The sequence below is a fragment of the Anguilla rostrata genome, chromosome 6 (genome assembly GCF_018555375.3).
Source record: "Anguilla rostrata isolate EN2019 chromosome 6, ASM1855537v3, whole genome shotgun sequence".
Taxonomy (NCBI): Eukaryota; Metazoa; Chordata; class Actinopteri; order Anguilliformes; family Anguillidae; genus Anguilla; species Anguilla rostrata.
In genome coordinates, this window is record NC_057938.1 from 45,102,032 (window position 1) to 45,108,031 (window position 6,000).

The following is a 6,000-nucleotide window of genomic DNA, read 5'->3' on the forward strand; positions in this document are numbered from 1 at the left end:
ATAACATGGACAATGAGAACACCATGCATAGGAAGTTTAACTCTTTTATTGTGAAATTAAAGTTTCACAATCTATGCTGGTTTTGAAAGACCAATTCTCAGACTACATTTTTTTCTTCTGTGCCTTTAATGTGCTTGTTCCTTTGTTACACATCAAAGCCATTGACATGCGCTTGTTTGTGGACCAGGTTAGTTAGATTTTAGGATTCCAATGTGGCAAATGCACTTGAAATCCAATGGCATAGTGATGTATCAGCCAATATCCCATACTGCTGAAGATTGACGTAATCTATGAAATTATTTATTTATTTTTATTTTTTTCAGTTTTCTTCCTGTTTGCTTTAGGGCTATCCTCGCCTGTGGTGCTGTCATATAACTTTTGCTAATAAATCATTGATATGGAACTACCGACCACTGTAACCTTGGCCTAAGATGCCAACACAACAATAAACAATTGCAGAAATTACAGTAACTCTGCTAGCAGTTAAAGCACAGGTTGGTTTTTAGTAGTTTGGAAATTGTGTTCAGTTTGTGTGAGAAAAAGTGCACAAGATTGTGTGGAAGTAGTGCACAATGTGTTTGAAATCCTTGATGTGTGTGTATGTGTGTGTGTGTGTGTGTGTGTACGCGTATGTGCCTATTATTCTGCTACATTTGTTCATTCTCTATTTGTACAGAATCATCACTTTGACTTGGCCCTCAAGTGACCAACGTATCACAATGACAAGCATCGCTCTTCTGCGTAATGTTCTGGGCAGATTGGCATCTTTCCTGTTCCTTTTAATCTGAACTCCCTCCTGAATATATGCATGAGTCTCTGCCTTTTATATATTTGGCAAAACCTCTCCTGTACGCTGTTTCCATTTTATGAAATCCTTCACTTAATTTTATTGTCAGTTATAACCTGCATTTCCTTTCATGCCCCATTGAATTTGCTTTCAGGTTTAAATCCCTTTTTCCATATGCCTCGCTCAGACTTGCTGTCAGACATCACTCTTACTTTTCTTTATGTCTTTTTTAGTTTCGCTGCCGGTCGTCAGCCTTTTGTTTTTACTGTCACACCCAATGAATTACATGTTTTCATATAAATTCCCTGGATTGCTAATGGCGCCAGTGAAATAAATAAATAAATAAATAAATAAATAAATAAATAAATATGTGGAGTAAAGATTTCTGACATTTTCTGATAACTGTTTTTCAGTGAGACAAGTTTTTTTTTTTTTTGAGTATATCAAGATAAACAAGCCGTTTATGGTATTGTGTAATGTATCCTAGTAAGTGGCTGTTAACTGCTTATTTGTTGGTTTCAGTTCCATCATATTAGCTTGTTTTGGTTAAACTGGTTGTACTTACTCTAGCTTGCTAGCTATATTTTAGTTAATTTAGTTCAAATAATAGGCCAGACATTGGTACATTCCAAGTAAGTAGGTACACCATTTGCCTATAACGTTTTATTTATTTTGTTTCTCTAAGCTTTGTACTTTTGCCCTCATTCGAATATGAAACAAAATATTTTACCATGAGAAGTTTGGCAGAATGTATTGGCACGTCTTTCTTTGTATTGTGTACTATCTCAATACGTTTTATGCTGGGTGCATTTTGGTAAATTATTTTATTAATGCCTACCAATATAATTGGCATTCTCTTATGGATGTCTTATGTGCCCATAGGCATGAGAGACGATTAAGTGATAAGTTGCTGATAAATCAAATTTTACCAAAAAAAAAAAGAGACAAAATTTCTCTTGTGCATTTAGAAGTGTATTTTAGGATACCTGGTTCAAATGACTACCATCTTGCTCGCAATGCAGTCCAGTTCAACATGCTCCACAGTTAATACTGTTTTAATAGATTTGAAAATGGATATAAAAAGAAAAAAAAAACATGTAATGGGCAATACAATTACACCAGTTCAGAAGGTCAAAGTGCAATTTAGGTCAAAGCTGGATGTGAATGTCGACAAGGCTAATGGATTGCTATAATAAGCCGTTAACCACATCACGCATGGCTTCGGACAACATTATATTTTAAGGTACCTTGTGTCACTACTTCATGTGCCCAGTGCCAACATTTTTTCTGTGTGCTGTTTCCAAGATACAATTCAATTCAATTTCAATTTAACTTTATTTCAGACACATAGGTCCATAGCAGTAAGAAAAATAATAAAAGTAAAAGTAATAAAATAAAACACAATACGAAGAGAACAATACATACATGTGTACAAAATCATGGCAGTTCACAAGTCCACAGACATTTCATACAGTAACATAGACGATATATAAAGCAAAATGATGACATCATTGACAAGTACGTTGATAATGTGCCCACCTTATATCAATCTCTGGCTATATTTCTCTAAAGCATTCTAATCTAAGAAAGGCTGGTGTGGGTTCAGACTATTTCTTTTGCCCAGCACTAAAATGTGCAATTCAACTAACCACCTGATTTAACTTAATTAGTTAAATCAGGTGTTTTACTGCTAGACTGAAATGAGAGCCTATACCCTCACCTGTCCTTCTTGGGTAATGTTTCACAACCCTGCACAAAAGACATTATTGAAATTATTCATGATTTATTGGCATATTATATAAATATTTACCACAGGGGGAAAATACTTTTAAAAAATAATACCACTGAAGATAAATGTTTTGCCGTCACTCTTGAAAATCTGTTGCTCTAAGCTTTGAAATGCTTCTTATGTAAAGTATTTAAAGAGCTTCATTGCAATATATGCGCAGGTCTTTTAAAGTTAAGTTTTTTTTTTTTCCAGAGGCTGGAAATAGGCTATATTCTGCAGTATAATGTACAGCAGACCAAAGGATTACCCTCTTCTTTAAATCCTCCTTTTCACCAAAGAATGAAACTGTTGATTTTCATACTTTGGATGAAAGGGGTAGACTTTTAAGGTAAATGAATTGCAGTATCATGGCCGGACAGTCTTAAAAGTCAACAAGTCATCGTGTTTGCATTTTGAAGTTGCAAAATAAAAAGTGGAATCCTATAACATTTGGGGCACTGAGGTACCATAAAACAATATAAAACAGTAGATTAATAGATTTAAAAAACTAAAAAGTTGTTACTCTTCATCTGTATTTACATTTACATTGACACTGTTCATTGTATCCTCAATTTTTACTTTGGGATGACCTTGAAAGCCAGATTAATAAAAAATAAATAAATACACACACACACACACACACAAATAAAATAAAATGTATTTTTTAAAAACTCACAGTGGTAAGTCAGCTAAGTATACAGGGTGTTGCAGAAAAATAAGATTTTTTGTCAAGTTAATTTTCTTTAAATGACAAAAAAACTGCTAAAATTTGCTATCAAAATAAAATAGGAAATTTGAAAAAAAAATTGTTCTTTTTTATATTGAATTCCGTTGTCACCAATAACATTGTCAGGGTCTTATTACTGCGGCTTATTTATGACAGGCTGTTATACTTTATGATTGGCTCCTAAAGCTCTCTCAGGCTTGGCTTTGACTATCCATTGTCTCGGAGCCAGACATTTAAATTACAGCTGGAATTCAGCTGCAACCTTGACCACATGCTAATCATGAATGACAGTTAGTCGGGATGTAGCTAGATTATTGCCAAAATGTTGCAAATAAATTGATAGAAATGGTCATCCCAGAAACATGCTGGTGAAATTTGCTTGTGTTTATTTGAAGAAGAAAAAAACATGGCAAATTAATGTGCCGATCATTATTTTTAATTTGCGAATTATGACTCTTTGGGCCCAATTTTGGTGATTGCCGTGGAGCTCATCCTGTGAAAACAATATTTTTTGTAGGTCTACAAAAAAGCCATTTAGGCATTTACATGAAGATAGGTTGAGCAACGCAATAGGGGGTGTGTCAATAAAAAAACATTTACCACTGTGCTAATTTGCTGTTGATTTTATTATTCTATTTTTTATTTTACTTTATCCATTTAAACCTACTCAGACTACCTATTAACTCAGCTCAACCATAGGCACTCTGGGTGCTATTGAATGTGGGGCAGACCAGCGATCACACAAGACTGTAGACCTGGGTCAAATACGTATTTGTTTTGGATTCAAATACTTTTCTACACTTTACTTATCTTGTCTGGTGTATTGGAACCAATGAAATACTCTCAAAAAGTGCAAACCCCACCTTATGGTCATATTGGCAGGCTCAATCACACCAGACAAGATCAATAGAGCACAGAAAAGTATCTGAATCCAAAACAAATACGTATTTGACCCAGGTCTGCAAGACTGTGTGGCTGTTGAGAGAGATGCTCACTAAATGTCCAATTGTACAACATAAGCAGCTGTAAATAGATGCGGATGCACAGCAGAACCTTGATTATGCTCAGGGTAGGGACACTAAGCTCTTAATCATTCATAAATGTATGGATAATTTTTTGTCATATACTTTGATTCATAAATGAGCCATATGCAGCTCTTATAATTTATATTGTATGTATTTTGGACAAACCTTCCAAATAAGATCTTAGACTGTTTGAACATGTTTATGGCCTTTAAATTAAGATTTAGCTTGCTAAAGGCAAGGTTTAATATAGTAAAATAAAGCAAGATGTTAATTCTTAGAGTAATTATTCCAGATTAAGGAACATGCCTTGCAGACACGGCTCCAGTGAGTATTCATTTTGAAAGTAGTTTCTGTGTATTATTTTAAAAGTGCACAGACTTTACTTTGAAATGGAAAAAAAAACGTTTCTCAGCATAAAACAGCCTTTTCCCCAGTCTCCTTTTTTAAATGAACAAAAGCAGCACCGCCAACGCATTTATCACTGTTTTATCATTCGGGTTTGAAAATACCAAAACTGGTATTAAATTGTTGTTTTGTCAATTTTCCAGAGAGAACAAATACACATCTTGTCAGATATGTTTGTCTGGAATAATATAATCAGTGTTTACTCACACTACTCAACTCTATTACATTTCAAAGAGGTGCTCTTAATTTTTAAATGGCTGGGGAAACTTGACCTAAATTCTTGAGAGCGCAGTTAAACATTAAAAGGAGAAAGTTTCTTTGAAGTCCTGAATTGGATGTGTGAACTCTTGTCCCTCCTTTTGGAAGAAGGTGGCTTATCCAACATATGTCTTGTTTATTAAATATTCAGGCTTGCTGCTTTGGAGGTAGTGTGATGCATTTGATCATTGGCAAACTCCTCTGCTGTTTTTGACACTCTTCTATGGGTGGGAGGACTGAGAAATGCGACCAGTTCTGTTTTACATGTTACTGTTCTAAAGCATTTCTCTTTGTTACCCATCTCCACCATCACTTGCAGCAGCCTACAAATATACAATAATAGCAAGCCATGTTGTAATAAGTGGCCATCCCTCTAAAGCTAGTGCAAATTAATTGGCTGTGAAACCTCTTTGTTCGTAATCATTTGGGGTGTTGCCATGGAAGTAGGTCGACACTTCAATGCCGCAGTGAATTTTACCACAGGCAAGACAGTGGTCGGCCCAATGTCTGTGTAGGCGCTTTCGTGTAATACTGTAGAAATGTCTACCACAGTTTTTTTGTTGTTTTATGGTTTTTTTTTTGTTTCTGTTTAATAACAGAAACCTCTGAGTGGGCACTGCTTGCTGTGCTCAACATTCTAATTGGCTTTTAGTATTGAGAAAATGTGACGTCCCATAGGAAAGCAAAATCCAAGAAGAGATCTCATAGTTGTTTCTTTCATTTCTCCTAGACACAAATGAGCTATTTTTAATACTAAGGTGTGACCAAAGGCTTTTTCTCTTACTTCTCAAATTCAACTCTGGAGAAACAACCACATATAATCTCATTTATGTCTTACTCTGATCAAAACAAGAGATCTCTAAATGATATTAAATAAGTCTAATTTACATCTCCTGAACATGGGACCATGAGATCAGAGAAAGAGCTCAAAGAAAACTCAGATATGACTCCTAGGATCTCATGATTCTTCTCAAATATGTCTCAGTTTTCTCATAGTGACCTCATGAGAAACAACCGCCTCTCAATTCAA